Source organism: Oncorhynchus mykiss, chromosome 11 (assembly GCF_013265735.2).
Source record: "Oncorhynchus mykiss isolate Arlee chromosome 11, USDA_OmykA_1.1, whole genome shotgun sequence".
Classification (NCBI taxonomy): Eukaryota; Metazoa; Chordata; class Actinopteri; order Salmoniformes; family Salmonidae; genus Oncorhynchus; species Oncorhynchus mykiss.
In genome coordinates, this window is record NC_048575.1 from 31,871,299 (window position 1) to 31,889,019 (window position 17,721).

The 17,721-nt window shown below is 43.3% G+C and overlaps 1 protein-coding gene across 3 annotated transcripts in view; it reads right to left on the reverse strand.

Moving 5' to 3' along the window:
- LOC110535571 (E3 ubiquitin-protein ligase RNF152) overlaps positions 1-17,721 on the reverse strand; it is a 54,468-nt gene that overhangs the window by 17,502 nt on the left and 19,245 nt on the right. Inside the window, exon 1 of one of the 3 annotated variants that reach the window (XM_021620642.2) lies at positions 10,068-10,267. The exons of the other annotated variants lie outside the window; for them this stretch is intronic. The gene's annotated coding sequence lies outside the window, so the exon portion shown is untranslated. Of the gene's footprint in view, positions 1-10,067; positions 10,268-17,721 lie in introns of those variants that run through there. 3 annotated transcript variants of the gene reach the window in all.

Below are 17,721 nucleotides of genomic sequence, written 5' to 3' on the forward strand. Positions count from 1 at the left end.
CGTACAGGAAAGATCATTGCTGACCCCTTCATCCCCCTCTTCCAAAAACTCCCCTCAGGGAAAGAGTTCAGGGCCCAGTTTCCCAAAAGCATAATAAGGCTAAGTTCATTGTTAGATGAAGTATTCTATACGCAGCCAGGACAGAAAGATAAATGCGGTCAGAGACCCACTAAAGCAGCACCGCACCCTCAAGATTTTGAGCCTGCCTGGCAGAGTTGGTTCTAACAGAGCCAAAGCCCCCAGATGGGTGAGCATAATATACAAGGAATTTCTCAAAGCTGCTAATGAGAACCTTGACTACCTTAAACCTAGCCGGTGGGGATTCCAGTGGGGTGCCCCAACCCAGGTAGTGGCAGTGCTGGCAACACTAGCTGCACTAACCCATGGGAAGGGGGTCACACTCTGACAAGGGGGCAAATTATTGTGGCCCTGGTGGCACAACATAATTAAAGGTCTGACTGCACAGAGATGCTTGGGAAAATGGTCACAACAGGGGACCAGCGTGTGCGTGTTTCAGGGGAAAGGGATGTATCGGAGCTCCATCAGATAGGACATTGGTTAATCAAATCTCCCCATTCTTGCTCAATTTTGCATGCCTTCTCAAACAGCTACAACTGAATAGGCATTCGCACATCAAGTCCTACAGGCTCGGGGTTAGAACAACTGTTGAACATCTGAGCTTGTGGTTGTTTGTGGAGGAAGGGTGGGGAGTGTGTATGAGTGTGTGTGTGTGTGTGTATCCCACACCTGTTGCTATGGGGTAAATATGTTAGGGACAATATAGGATGAATCACAATAATTGTTTTCGAAAATATGAATTGCTTGCCAAAAATGTAATTTTTGTAATGACAATCCTGGTTGTAGGTAACAATCCTTTGCATTATTATGCATATTGTTCATTAATTGTGGGAATTAAGAATAGCAAGATTTGTTTTATGTACACTAGCAGTCAAACGTTTTAAGAGCACCTACTCATTCAAGGGTTTTTCTTTATTTGTACTATTTTCTAAATTGTAGAATAATATTGAAGACATCAAAACTATGAAATATCACATATGGAATCATGTAGTAACCAAAAAAGTGTTAAACAAATCAAAATATATTTTATACTTGAGATTCTTCAAAGTAGACACCCTTTGCCTGTAACGGTTTTCTTGATGAGAAGGAGAGTCGGACCAAAATGCGGCGTGTCTATTGCAATCCATGTTTAATGAAGTAACACACTAAACACAAACACTATCAAAACAATAAACTTAACGAAAACCGAAACAGCCTATACTTGTGTAACCTAACACAGAACAATGACATCAGGACACTAAGGACAATAAGGACACTAAGGACAATCACCCACGACAAACTCAAAGAATATGTCTGCCTAAATATGGTTCCCAATCAGAGACAACGATAAACACCTGCCTCTGATTGAGAACCACTTCAGACAGCCATAGACTTAGCTAGAACACCCCACTAGCTACAATCCCCATACATACACACCACATACAAAAACCCATGCCACACCCTGGCCTGACCAAATAAATAAAGATAAACACAAAATACTTTGACCAGGGTGTGACAGAACCCCCCCCCCCTAAGGTGCGGACTCCCGAACGCACCTCAAAACAATAGGGAGGGTCCGGGTGGGCGTCTGTCCATGGTGGCGGCTCCGGCGCGGGACGTGGACCCCACTCAATCAATGTCTTAGTCCCTTCTCCTCGCGTCCCTGGATAGTCCACCCTCGCCGCCGACCATGGCCTAGTAGTCCTCACCCAGAACCCCACTGGACTGAGGAGCAGATCGGGACTGAGGGGCAGCTCGGGACTGAGGCAGCTCGGGACTGAGGGGAAGCTCAGGAGTGAGAGGAAGCTCAGGAGTGAGAGGAAGCTCAGGCAGGTTGATGAATCTACCAGATCCTGGCTGGCTGGTGGTTTCGGCAGATCTGGAAGAGTCTGGTCGACTGGCAGATCTGGAAGAGTCTGGTCGACTGGCAGATCTGGAAGAGTCTGGTCGACTGGCAGATCTGGAAGAGTCTGGTCGACTGGCAGATCTGGAAGAGTCTGGTCGACTGGCAGATCTGGAAGAGTCTGGTCGACTGGCAGCTCTGGCTGCTCCATGCTGACTGGCTGCTCCATGATGACTGGCAGCTCCATGATGACTGGCAGCTCCATGATGACTGGCAGCTCCATGATGACTGGCAGCTCTGGCTGCTCCATGCTGACTGGCTGCTCCATGCTGACTGGCAGCTCTGGCTGCTCCATGCTGACTGGCTGCTCCATGCTGACTGGCAGCTCTGGCTGCTCCATGCTGACTGGCTGCTCTGGCTGCTCCATGCTGACTGGCTGCTCCATGCTGACTGGCTGCTCCATGCTGACTGGCTGCTCCATGCTGACTGGCGGCCCTGGCTGCTCCATGCTGACTGGCGGCCCTGGCTGCTCCATGCTGACTGGCGGCCCTGGCTGCTCCACGCTGACTGGCGGCCCTGGCTGCTCCATGCTAACTGGCAGCTCTGGCGGCTCCTTGCAGACTGGCAGCTTTGGCGGCTCCTTGCAGACTGGCAGCTCTGGCGGCTCCTTGCAGACTGGCAGCTCCATGCAGACTGGCAGCTCCATGCAGACTGGCAGCTCCTTGCAGACTGGCAGCTCCTTGCAGACTGGCAGCTCCTTACAGACTGACAGCTCCTTACAGACTGACAGCTCTATGCTAACTGGCAGCTCTATGCTAACTGGCAGCTCTATGCTAACTGGCAGTTCTGAACAGGCGGGAGACTCCGGCAGCGCTGTAGAGAAGGAAGGCTCTAACAGCGCTAAACAGGCGGGAGACTCCGACAGCGCTGGAGAGGAGGGCTCCGACAGCGCTGGACAGGCGAGGCGCACTGTAGGCCTGATGCGTGGTGCTGGCACTGGTGGTACTGGGCCGAGGACACGCACAGGAAGCCTGGTGCGGGGAGCTGCTACCGGAGGGCTGGGGTGTGGAGGTGGTACTGGAAAAACCGGACCGTGCAGGCGCACTGGAGCTCTTGAGCACCGAGCCTGCCCAACCTTACCTGGTTGAATGCTCACGGTCGCCCTGCCAGTGCGGCGAGGTGGAATAGCCCGCACTGGGCTATGCAGGCGAACCGGAGACACCGTGCGCAAGGCTGGTGCCATGTAAGCCGGCCCAAGGAGACGCACTGGGGACCAGCTGCTAGAGCCGGCTTCATGGCTTTAGGCTCGACGCTCAATCTAGCCCGGCCGACACGCAGAGCTGGAATATACCGCACAGGGCTATGCACCCGCACTGGAGACACCGTGCGCACCACTGCATAACACGGTGCCTGTCCGGTCTCTCTAGCCCCCCGGTAAGCACAGGGAGTTTGCGCAGGTCTTCTACCTGGCGTAGCCATACTCCCTGTTAGCCCCCCCCCCAATAAATTTTTGGGGCTGCCTCTCAGGCTTCCATCCGCTACGTCGAGCTGCCTCCTCATATCTGCGCCTCTCAGCTTTCGCAGCCTCCAGTTCTTCCTTGGGGCGGCAATATTCTCCAGGCTGAGCCCAGGGTCCTTTACCGTCCAGTTCTTCCTCCCATGTCCATTTCTCCAGGTGGTGCAGCCTCTCCCACTGCAGCTGCTGCTGCTCCTGCTGCTGCTGCCTCTGTTCCTTCTCCTGCTGCACCTTGGTGCGGCTACACTCCCCTGGTTTAGCCCAGGGTCCTCTCCCGTCGAGGATTTCCTCCCATGTCCAGAAATCCTTATTGCGCATCTCCTCGCGCTGCTCCTGCCTGTTGACACGCTGCTTGGTCCTTTTGTGGTGGGTGATTCTGTAACGGTTTTCTTGATGAGAAGGAGAGTCGGACCAAAATGCGGCGTTTCTATTGCAATCCATGTTTAATGAAGTAACACACTAAACACAAACACTATCAAAACAATAAACTTAACGAAAACCGAAACAGCCTATACTTGTGTAACCTAACACAGAACAATGACATCAGGACACTAAGGACAATCACCCACGACAAACTCAAAGAATATGGCTGCCTAAATATGGTTCCCAATCAGAGACAACGATAAACACCTGCCTCTGATTGAGAACCACTTCAGACAGCCATAGACTTAGCTAGAACACCCCACTAGCTACAATCCCCATACATACACACCACATACAAAAACCCATGCCACACCCTGGCCTGACCAAATAAATAAAGATAAACACAAAATACTTTGACCAGGGTGTGACATTGCCTTGATGACAGCTTTGCACACACTTTGCATTCTTTCAACCAGCTTCACCTGGAACGCTTTTCCTATAGTCTTGAAGGAGTTCCCACATATGCTCAGCACTTGTTGGCTGCTTTTCCTTCACTCTGCTGTCCGACTCATCCCAAATCTCAATTTGGTTGAGGTCGGGGGATTGTGGATGCCAGGTCATCTGATACAGCACTCCATTGCCAAGTTAGATAAAGATTCAATAAAATAAAAATAAAGCAAGTCTCTTCTTATTATTGGTGTCCTTTAGTTGTGGTTTCTTTGCAGCAATTCAACCATGAAGGCCTGATTCACACTTTGTCCTCTGAATGGTTGATGTGAGATGTCTGTTAATTGAACTCTGTGAAGCATTTATTTAGCCTGCAATTTCTGAGGCTGGTAATTCTAATGAACTATCTTCTGCAGCAGAGGTAACTTTGGGTCTTACATTCCTGTGGCGTTCCTCATGAGAGCCAGTTTCATCATAGCGCTGGATGGTTTTTGTGACTGCACTTGAAGAAACTTCCAAAGTTCTTGAAATTTTCCGTATTGACTGACCTTCACGACTTAAAGTAATGATGGACTGTTGTTTCTCTTTGCTTATTTGAGCTGTTCTTGCCATAAAATAGACTTGGTCTTTTACCAAATAGTGGTATCTTCTGTATCCTACCTTTTCAAAACACAACTGATTGGCTCAAATGCATAAAGAAGGAAATAAACTCCACAAATGAACTTTTAGGAAGGCACACCTGTTAATTGAAATGCATTCCAGGTGACTACCTCATGAAGCTGGTTGAGAGAATGCCAAGAGTGTGGAAAGCTGTCATCAAGGCAAAGGGTGGCAATTTGAAGAATATAAAATATATATTGATTTGTTTAACACTTTTTGGGTTATGATTCCATATGTGTTATTTCATAGTTTTGATGTCTTCACAATTATTCGACAATGTAGAAAATAGTAAAAATAAAGAAAAACCCTTGAATGAGTAGTTGTTATAAAATGTTTGACCGGTGGAGTATACAGTATGTTTTAAATAACTGTATATAAGACAATTGAGGTGAGGCTGTTGGAAATGCTTTTGGCAGTTAATGTGCTTCTGTTATGTGGGTGGCACTGTGCTATTTTTGAAGGATAGGTTCCAGGTCTCTTGGGGTCCCTGTGATCCGGGGGGGACCGGGGTGGTCTGCCGGTCACTGGGACGACAAACCAACTTGGGATAGGTGTAGGTTTTAGAGGGTGGAATGGTGGAGAACAATTGGAGGTTTATTTAGTAACAATGCAAATATCATGGTACAGCTACAGTTGAAGTCAGAAGTTTACATACACCCTAGCCAAATATATTTAAACTCAGTTTTTCACAAATCTTGACATTTAATCCTAGTAAACAATCCCTGTTTTAGGTCAGTTAGGATTACCACTTTTTATTAAGAAATATTTATTTCATCACATTCCCAGTGGGTCAGAAGTTTACACTCAATTAGTATTTGCTAGCATTGCCTTTAAATTGCTTAACTTGGGTAGCCTTCCACAAGCTTCCCACAGTAAGCTCCTGACAGAGTTGATGTAACTGAATCAGGTTTGTAGAACTCCTTGCTCACACACGCTTTAACAGATCTACCCACATATTTTCTACGGGATTGACGTTACGGCTTCGTGATGGCCACTCCAATACCTTGCCTTTGTTGTTCTTAAGCCATTTTGCCACAACTTTGTAAGTATGCTTGGGGTTATAGTCCATTTGGAAGACACATTCACGACCAAACTTTAACTTTAACTGATGTCTTGAGATGTTGCTTCAATATAACCACATAATTTTCCATCCTTATGATGCCATCTATTTTGTGAAGTGCACCAGTCTCTCCTGTAGCAAAGCACCCCCACAACATGATGCTGCCACCCCTGTGCTTCACGGTTGGGATGGTGTTCTTCAGCTGGCAGGCTTCCCCTTTTTCCTCCAAACCTAACGATGGTCATTATGGCCAAACAGTTCTATTTTTGTTTCATCAGACCAGAGGACATTCGTTAGTATGATCTTTGTCCCCATGTGCCGTGGCAAACCGTAGTCTGGCTTTTTTATGACGGTTTTGGAGCACTGGCTTCTTCCTTGCTGAGTGGCCTTTCAGGTTATGTCTATATAGGACTCTTTTTACTGTGGATATAGATACTTTTGTATCTGTTTCCTCCAGCATAAATCACATGTTCCTTTGCTGTTGTTCTGGGATTGATTTGCACTTTTTGCACCAAAATATGTTCATCTCTAGGAGACAGAACGTGTCTCCTTCCTGAGCTGTATGACAGCCACGTGGTCCCATGGTGTTTATACTTGCGTACTATTGTTTGTACAGATGAACATGGTACCTTCATGCACTTTGAAATTGCTCCCAAGTATGAATCAGACTTTCAAGGATCTACAATTTTTTTCTGAGGTATTGGCTGATTTCTTTTGATTTTCCCATGATGTCAAGCAAAGAGGCACTGAGTTTGGAGGTAGTCCTTGAAATACATCCACAGGTGCACCTTCAATTGATTCAAATTATGTCAATTAGCCTATCAGAAGCTTCTAAAGCTATTCAATTGTTGGAAAAATGACTTGTGTCATGCACAAAGTAGATGTCCTAACCGACTTGCCAAAACGATAGTTTGTTAACAAGAAATTTGTGGAGTGGTTGAAAAATGAGTTTTAATGACTCCAACCTAAGTGTATGTAAACTTCTGACTTCAACAGTAGGTACATGGTTGCAAAGGGCATCAGTGTCTTAACAGCATAATTTGCCAAGGCAGGATACTCTGAGCGCAGCCCAATACAGAAATCTGGCAGTGGCTTGTGATGAAAATGTTTTTTTTTTCAAAGAAACGCTTAGTGTAATTTTCATGAGGCTCTTGTTCAGATATCAGTAAGTTGACTGGAATCCAGTTGTTTGTGTCATTCGTTTTGGGAAAGTACCTAAGTGATTGAGCAGCCATCTCACTCAGGTGCTTCGCTATAGCACATTTGACATTGTCCGTAAGCCTGAGTTCATTTGCACACAACAAATCATACAATGATGTAAAGACCTGTCTGTTGTCCTTGTTAATGCAGACAGAGAACAGCTCCAACTTCTTAATCACAGCCTTAATTATTTCCAGCACATTGAACATAGTTGCGGAGAGTCATCTGGCGAGAAAAAAGATCACCCAGATAGGCAAGTCACGTGAGAAACTCGGGCATCATGCAAGCGGTCAGACGAGTGAAAATGATCGTCAGTCAAGAAAACTTTAAGCTCGTCTCTCAATTCAAAAAAACGTATCAATACTTTGCACCTTGATAACCAGCACACTTCTGTATGTTGTAAAAGAGGTACATATAGTCGCTGCCCATATCATTGCATAGCGCAGAAAATACACGAGAGTTCAAGGGCCATGCTTTAACAAAATTAACAATTTTCACTGTAGTGTCCAAAAAGTCAGGCATTCCCTTAGCACCAAGAGCTTCGGGAGCAACTGCTTGCATGCGCGTTACCACTCCACTATGTCTGCATGTCATGGCCATCAGTACAGATACCAACACATCTTGACCACCAAATTCAATTTGATGTCACAAAGCTGTCCAGTACTTTAAAAATATCCTCTCATGTTGTCCTGGTTTCCAGTGAGTTTGCAGAAGAGGATGTCTTCCTTAATTGACCTCCCATAAACGTAACGGACATATACCAGGAGCTGTGCCCACCACGCCTGTTGACTCATCCAGCTGTAACACATAGAATTCACTGGCTTGTATGTGAAGCATTAATTGTTTCAAAACATATCCTGCTATGTCAATGATGCGTCATGAAACAGTGTTGTTTGATGAAGGCATTGTCTGTATAGTTTTTTGGGCCTTTTCCCCCTGCATTGTCCCAGCCATATCTGCGGCAGCAGAAATAATTAAGTCCTCCACAATAGTATGGGGTTTGCCTGTCTTAGCCACTCGGTAGCTCACCATATCAGATGCTTCTTGACCCTTCTTTTTAATGGTATCTGTTGCTTTTATACATGTCTTACTACTCGAAAGTCGTCTTAATTCTCACTCAAAAAACTCCAGCGGCTTATTTTTGTTTCTATACATTGTTTCTAAATGTCTGCGCAAGTGTGAAGTTTTCATCGAGTTGTGAGATAGTACTTTTGCACATATAACACACTATGGCTAAGGAAAGGCACTACTCCCAATATAAGTTAACCCCAAATCAATGTAGTTCTAATCATATTTGTGCCACTTTGATGGTCCAACATCCCTGTCTGTTGTTCGGTGCTTTCCCAGGTAAGGGGGCAATAGCTCTTCTGCTGCATCAGATTCACAACTGTCAGTGTCCATGCCAGCTGGGCTAACAACAAATGTAAAATTACTGATGCTAGCATTGGATGTGCTTGTGGAAGCAGAACAACTTGTGTCGTCGACAGGTGCAGGTGTAGCGCTGCTGGTAGTAGCAGTACTACCAGTAGAGCTGTTATGTGTCTATGGACGCGGGCCTTACTTTTTTTAACCATTAATCCATCTTCGAGCAAACGGAAAGAGCAGCAGCTACGTCTGGCTACATATGGACCGGTGGTGTAATTCCCGCGAGAGAGTAACGGTTAATGTGATTGGATGTTAATTATTCGACTAGGCTACCTGTATTTACATTGTATTGTTATTTTGCTGAACACTATATGGTTTCATTTTTTTATTGGTAGTAAAACAAGGCTACTCAGGCGAGAAAAAAACTTCCCCCAAACGGTTAGCCCTGTTGGAAAACATATATGGAATGTTTGAAAATGTGAATAATCTTTTTTTTAAACAACAAAAAAAACATGTGAATCACATTTTTATTTGACGTACCCCCGACAGCATTGCGCATACCCCAGTTTGGGAATACCTGCCTTACACAGACCCCTATGGACCCTGCTCAAAAGCAGTGCACTCTATAGAGAATATAGTGCCATTTTGAAAGCAACCACAGCAGCATCAGTCTGAATGTACCCTAATGAATGTAAAGTGCTAACGGCTAATGTTCTGTTTCCACTGTACGCTACCCTTCATTCACACACACACACACACTTCCGCAGTGTGAGAGTCAGAAATCAGCATAGTAACAAAAGCATTTAGTGAACTAATCAGTGGGAATGACACACTATGAGCTGGTCTTTAAAGAGCCAGGCAAAAACACATTAAGAGAGGAGTCAATAAAACACACACCGCAGCCTACACACAGTCAATGAAAGACACATAGAGGACCTATAGAATGCACAGTCAGCAAAGCCAATCAATGTGGAGCAGCGGCACACACATAATCAGAGAGGGGGAAGTCATACTATGTCAGTCAGGTACCGACACACACACACACACAAACGTCATACATCCCAGTCCAGCTGCTGTCTGTCACAATAGAAACACTCCTAATTATATCCTAGCTATGTCTCTCTTGGGGATATAACACAGGAGATATATGTTAAAATCGAAGGTTGAATCTGAAAACTGAACCTGGGGTCAGAGGACTCCAGATAACCCCAATTTCTCCTGTCATTTGGAGCAGTCGTTGTCATGGTAACAAGACCCCCCCCCCCCCCAAAAAAAAAATAGGATTGATCAATTCTATGACTTATTAACCAAAATAAAGTAGGTATATCCTCATTAGTAAAAGCCCCATGTACTCCAATGTTTTTTTGTTGTAAATTCTGTATGTGTTACAAACAGGGTTTTCGAACTTGGATAGAGAGCTGATGGTTATCTGCAGATTCTTTGGGTGGTCAGCTACCACCACAGATGGAGCAGCTGTTCAAACAAACCTTATTGGACTCACTCACATTGGTTTACTATTTATTCGAACGCAATTGGTAATAGAAATATATACTCACATAGGAAGATGATAAGAAGGAACACCCGGATAGATATGCTATCCTTTGTGAGACAGCGGTGCATCTGTAGCTGTATGATATGAGGCGATGAGACGATGGTGGTTAGTGCTTTGGTGGACGGGAAGGAGGAATAGAGAGATAAAAAAAAACACCCTCTCTCTCTCTTTCTCTCTCACTCTCTCATTCTCTCTCTCAATTCAATGTACAATTCAATTCTCTCTCTCACTCTCCTTTCTCTGTCCCCCAAGCTCTCTCTCTCTCTCTATCTCTCTCTCTTTCTTTCCCTACACCTCCCCCTCCCACCCCTTCATTCTCCCCCTCCCTCTGTCTTTTTCTCTCTTTCTCTCTTTCTCTGTCTATAAATCCTGATCTATACTATCCCTGGTGCCTTGCACAATGCCTTCAGAATGTATTCACACCCTGACTTTTTCCACACTTTGGTGTGTTATAGCCGGAATTTAAAATTGATTAAATAGAGATGTTTTGTCACTGGCCTACACACCATACCCCATAATGTCAAGCAGTATTATGTTTGACAAATGTTTACAAAAGCTGAAATGTCTTGCGTCTATTTGTATTCAAGCCCTTTTTTTGGCAAGCCTAAATAAATTCAGGAATACAAACCTGCTTAACAAGTCACATGCATGGACTCTGTGTGCAATAATAGTGTTTAACATGATTTTAGAATGACCCTGTAAGGTCCCAAAGATTCTATATGGTCTCCTCAGTCGAGCAGGTAACGTCAAACACAGATTCAACCAAAAAAGACTAAGGAGTTTTTCCAATGCCTCGCAAAGAAGGGCACCTATTGGTAGATTGGTAATTCTGTTGCCGGAGTGGAAGGAAACTCTTCAGGGATTTCAACGTAAAACCAATGGTGACTTTAAAACAGTTACAAAGTATAAAGGCTGTGATAGGAGAAAACTGAGGACGGACTCACAATATTATAGTCACTCCACAATACTAACCTAATTGACAGAGTGAAAAGAAGGAAGCCTTTACAGAATAAAACATATTCCAAAACATGCATCCTGTTTGCAACAAGGCAATAAAGTAATACTGCAAAGAATGTGTCCATAAAGACCAATCTGAAAGCCACACCCCCAATAGACCACACCTCCTGAAAGTAACCTATGGATTATATAAAAAAAGACCCATATGCTGGGTCAACCCAGCATGAAAGTGAATAAAAACCGATTTGTTTGGATAATCCAAATGCGTGACCTGTAGGGGGCGTGGCTTTCATATAGTTAATTTTTGGCCAAACGTGAGAGTAAATGTTATTCATATTCATCATGTTAAGTTGGTTCACTACAACTCTTAATTTTCCTTCAAAAGTTCTGCACATTAAATTTCTTAACACAAAATGAATAACACTTAAATATTAAAACTATCCCAACATTGGGCTATGCCAAGACATTTTTTTTTTTAAATAGATAAGTCTTTTATTAGCATGATATGACCATTCACTACTGTTGCACATTCAGTTTGAATGTTTTGGCACCAGTAATAGTGTACCACATTATATTACACTGTGCATAGATACTGCATGTGTATTCACACAGCCATTCTTACTTTTCTCCACCTTTCTAAAATGTTTTAGTAAAAACATTGAGTTATTTCAGAAGAAAAACATGACAAATAAGTCCATCAGGACATTTGTGCACACTCACAAATGTATACCCTCATGGTACAAAGAGAACATTAAATCAGTAAACTATCTAATTGTCATTATGGGCCAAATTCTTACTTACATGCACATACATAGCCTTAATTGTTCTCTCACATTTTAAAATGTTGTAAACTGTTCTTGTACTGTAAACAAACAAAAAAATACATAAACATAATGAAATGCAAGCATTGTAGGTCAAATTGACAAATATCTCTGGTGCACACATATTTTGTGAATCTTCAAGTGTGATGTGTGAACTGAACTACTCGAGCAATTTTTTTTTGTGATGAAGAAGCCCACGCCGACCAGTGCGAGCCACGCAAGGTCCTCTGCTAGGGGACTCTACTAGGCAAAGTCCTGAGGAGTTACCATGGGTTTCACCGGACAACTTGAAGTAGACAGCAAATGCAGCAGTGCTTAGGCACATAGAAACTCCTGAGAGGATGAGAAGCTTTCTTCCAGCGCAGTCCATGACCAATGCTGCTACAGCAGTGACCACTACCTGGATTGCTGCTACTACCACCATAGCAACGTTGCTGTTCTTAAAATGTGCTTCCTAAAAGATATTCTCAGCATAGAACATGATGGCATTGATACTGCTGAGCTTTTGGAATATGATCAACATATTGCCCGCGCCCAGGTCCTTAAACACATGCCTAGACACTTGTGTAAGATTCATTTACACTACAAAGAAGTGGGTTGACAAGAGAACAGATTAACCAGAATGACATTTACTCTCATGGTTGGCCAAAAAAATAACTGTCTGAAAGCCACACCCCTACTAAGTATTCTGATCTGACCTGGGGATCATAGCTCAATAACCCAGCATCAACAACCCAATTTAAAGAAAACAATGGGTTGCTGTGACCCAACTGGCTGGGTCAAAATAACCCAATGTGTGTTCTGTCCAATATTTACTCAAATTGGGTTTTTAACCCAGCATTTTTTTACCCAGCAGTTTATTTGCAAACAAGTCAGCTAGCTTTTTGGCTTCGGCTCCTCTGTTTTTGTTAATGGCAGCTATAATGTTAGCATAAAAGTGACTTTCACTTCCTCTCCAGCTCCGGTGCAGCAGGGTCATTCGATTAGGTGGGATTTAACGCAAAGACAAACATTGCCCAGGAGGTCAGCTCAAGGTGGCTAGGGGCTCAACCCCCTTGTTTTCCTTCAAAGTGAAAACACTAGTGATGTTACGCTTGATACCAGAGCTCTGAGGCATGCGTCGAAGTCGCTAAGCAGATTCCTTTGAAGAAGTGTGACGATTCCTGTATCACTTTAACAATGACGTTTGAAGCTTTGTTTTGTTGAATAACCAACTGATTGGTTTGGTATTGGTTTAGTAGAGGAAAAAAAGGCTACTCCGCGCACACGCTACAGCATGTGGGACATCATCAATAATAAGTTGGCTTCTCAAAATGATTTTGACCAGCAGGTGCCACTAGTGTATACTGTGTTGATTGAAGTCATGAGTAATGAACCAATTTTCAAGACAATTGTCTGGAAAGCCTCAATGCTTCAGGAAGCTTCATTTCCCCATCACTAGAAAACCCTACAGAAAAAGTATGGCAACATAGGGCTGCAAACAACCTGTGGATTCCTGCTTTAACTACAACAACATCCTCAGTAACGGTTAGAGAGACTGTGAGATATGTTTTTTTTTTATCAACCTTAGATTAATGCTGACTGTAAATAGCTCTGGACAAAATGTACATTTTGCTAAATGTCCAAAATATAAATGTGAACATGAACACTTGAGAAGCACACTGCTGGGTATTATTCTAGTGAGCCCCATCCTCAAATGACTTGTATTTTGATCAAATTTGGCCTTGTTTCGGCAGACGCTCATATTCAAAGGAACTTACAGTCAGTGAATTGAACTAAGGTATATAAACAAGAACATATAATAGTCATAGCAAGTAAAAAGATCATATTACTGTTACCAAGAATGTTAGTGTTGTTAAGCGGGCTACTTAGAAAATAAAAAATAAATGTATTCTAATAAAACATTTACAAAATAGATGATTTGTGCTTCAGGCCAGTGAATTACAATTTAAAAAATAGGTATTGAAACTATTGAAATACCTATATCAAATATATGTAACAGAAATACTGCCCATCGTTGGCATTAGCTGCCTGCAATGTAAATCTGAAACAGTATATTGACCACTGTGCTTCCAGTAATGCACTGTAAATTCTAGATATACAGTATGTTGCATCAGTCAGGCATTACAGTAATATGCTGTAAATTTGTGTTTCAGTAAAGGTCCTGTAAATCTACAGAAATGTACTGGCTTCTGTGCTGCAAGTATTTTACTGTAAATTTACAATAACCTACTGGCTACTGTGCTGCCAGTAATTTACTGTAAAAATTACAGGAAATCTTTTACAGTGTATGTAGGGAATGGGGTGTCATTTGGGACACAGATATGTTAAGACAAGCCAGACATGGCTTATTCTACGTCCCTGGCCTTTTCCTTTCCACAGCTAATTTTCTCCCTTTCTCTCAGCTCTCCCTTTCTGCTGCTCTCTTTCTCTTTCATTCATTTCCTCTCTCTCTCTTGCTCCATCTCTTTCTTGTCATCTGCATTGTCTAATAGGCTTTGGTTCTACAGCCCAGCTGTCTGTAGTGATTAGAGGGAATGGCGAGGGGAGGGTGAGAAGACAGAGAAAGAGACCCTGTAGCAGAATGACTGTTGGACTTGGGATCTGTGGGAAGGAATTCTATCACACAACGAAGGTACATTTGATTTCCCTATCCTGCTAGATCTAGGCCTATTTGTGCCCCAGCCAACTCCTCAATCGTCCTGGTCTTTCTGGCTACATGTTCGGAATGACAATCAACACCAGAAGAGTTAGCTGACCCACATAGGTCGTGTCGACACTTGACACTAACATGCGACATCTACTATCAGAATCAGAAGATCACATTGAAAAGATGGGTCTCGATGCACAACAGTCCGTTTGTGGTCTGATTGCGTTCAGATCTGGCTGACCTCTTCAGGACATGTTTGGGGGTGCTGTGTGTGAGGATTTCTCCTCAGTCTGGATGCTAACAGGCTACCGAAAGATCATACAGTGGACGACATCTTCAGTCTCCAGAAAACTTGTGTTTTGGGACTGAGAGGCACCTTTTCATTATAACGTTGGAGGTAATACAATCCTAGTGTGTGAGGAACATGTTTGCTGGCCTCCAACTCTAGCCAGCTAGCTAATATTTAGAAAAATAATTTGTGGATTGGCTAGAGTTATGCTAACCCGTTTGCAATCCCTTTAGCGTTGCTTGTTAGCTTGCTGGCAAGCTACAGACGTTTGCTGGCTTGTAAGCTACAGCAGTTAGCTACTGCCATCAATTGTTGTTGTGTTATTATCATATTTTACCTCTTTCCACCGTTTGTAGAATGCATACTGGCATTTGAATACAACACGGGAAAAGGGAATCCGGACACACTGTGGACACGGTAGACACATTTAAATGTACAGTTGAAGTCGGAAGTCGGAAGTTTACATACAACTTAGCCAAATGCATTTAAACTCAGTTTTTCACAATTCCTGACATTTAATCATAGTAAAAAATCCTTGTCTTAGGTCAGTTAGGATCAACAATTTATTTTAAGAATGTGAAATATCAGAATAATAGTAGAGAGAATGATTTATTTCAGCTTTTATTTCTTTCATCACATTCCCAGTGGGTCAGAAGTTTACATACACTCAATTAGTATTTGGTAGCATTGCTTTTAAATTGTTTAACTTGGGTCAAACATTTTGGGTAGCCTTCCACAAGCTTCCCACAATAAGTTGGGTGAATTGTGGCTCATTCCCCCTGACAGACCTGGTGTAACGGAGTCAAGTTTGCAGGCCTCCTGGCTCGCACACGCTTTTTCAGTTCTGTCCACGAAATGTCTATAGGATTGAGGTCAGGGCATTGTGATGGCCATTCCAATACTTTGACTTTGTTTTCCTTAAGCCATTTTGCTCCAACTTTGGAAGTATGCTTGGGGTCATTGTCCATTTGGAAGACTCATTTGCTACCAAGCTTTAACTTCCTGACTGATGTCTTGAGATGTTGCTTCAATATATCTACATGAATTTCCTTCCTCATGATGCCCTCTATTTTGTGAAGCGCAACAGACCCTCCTGCAGCAAAGCACCCCCACAACATGATGCTGCCACCCCCGTGCTTCACGGATGGGATGGTGTTCTTCGGCTTGCAAGCCTCCCCCTTTTTCCTCCGAACCTAACGATGGTCATTATGGCCAAACAGTTCTATTTTTTGTTTCACCAGACCAGAGGACATTTCTCCAAATAGTACAATCACTGTACCCATGTGCAGTTGCAAACCGTAGTCTGGCCTTTTTTATGGCGGTTTTGGAGCAGGAGCTTCTTCCTTGCTGAGCAGCCTTTCAGGTTATGTTGATATAGGTCTCGTTTTACTGTGGATATAGGCACTTTTGTATCTGTTTCCTCCAGCATCTTCACAAGGTCCTTTGCTGTTGTTCTTGGATTTATTTGCACTTTTCACACCAAAGTACGTTCATCTCTAGGAGACAGAACGCGTCTTCTTCCTGAGCGGTATGATGGCTGCGTGGACCCATGGTGTTTATACTTGAGTACTATTGTTTGTACAGATGAATGTGGTACCTTAAGGCATTTGGAAATTGCTCCCAAGGATGAACCAGACTTGTGGAAGTCTACAATTGTTTTCTGAGGTCTTGCTGATTTCTTTTGATTTTCCCATGATGTCAAGCAAAGAGGCACTGATTCTGAAGGTAGGCCTTGAAATACATCAACAGGTGCACCTCAGATGATGTCAATTAGCCTCAGAAGCTTCTAAAGACATGACATCATTTTCTAGGATTTTCCAAGCTGTGTCAATGCACAGTCAACTAAGTGTACGTAAACTTCTGACCCACTGGAATTGTGATACAATGAATGATAACTGAAATAATCTGTCTGTAAACAATTGTTGGAAAATTACTTGTGTCTAAGTAGATGTCCTAACCGACTTGCTAAAACTATAGTTTGTTAACAAGATATTTGTGGAGTGGTTGAAAACGAGTTTTAATGACTACAACCTAAGTGTATGTAAACTTCCGACTTCAACTGTAGGTGGAGATGTAGATGCATGACGCATTCAGAATTCCATGATCAGATTACTAAAGCTTCATGAACTGTCAAGTCTAGACACAGCCAGACAGGTCTGGCTAGCCTCAATCTAACATTTGCCGGCTCTTGCTACCTAGAGCTCAACGATTTCAACAAAGCTTCAGTGAAGTGCAGTTGGAATTTTTGAATTTTGTCATCCCCTACTGATCGTCTCTCTGGAGGTAGGTAAATAGAGAAGGGGGGGTAGATAAATTGAGAAAAAAAAAGAGAGACAGAGAGAGATAGAAAAAGGACACAGCACACACACCTTGTACATACAGGTAAGCCTAATTGTTAATCTCCAAAACCATTACAGTGCTGTCCAGGCACTAAAGCAATTCATTACTGAATTATACCACTCTAGTTGCTGCCTGCTGCACAATGAATGCAATAGGCCCTGGGGTGCTCTCCTCATTACCAGGTATACACTTTCCCAGGATGTGTCCCAAATGGCACCCTATTTCCTATGTAGTGCATTATTTTTCACCGGGGCCCATAGTACTATGGTCAAAAGTAGGGCACTATGTAGAGAATAAGGTGCCATTTGGGACACAGTCCCTGTCCTGTACCAGGGAGGGAAGGAAAAGCTTTTAATAATAACATTTAGTATTCAGATTAAACTGCTATATAAATTTATATGCAGCTGTAGCCAGAATGACAGGGGTTGTGTCTCAAATGACACCCTACTCACTATATACTGCAGAATATAGGGAATGTAGTGCCATTTGGGATAGAGATATGTGTTAGGTATTAGATTACAGTCCACTTAATTCTAATTGCGTGTGTGCATGGCTCACAAGCTTTACTGCACGCTCTTAGAAAAGGGTTTCCAAAAGGGTT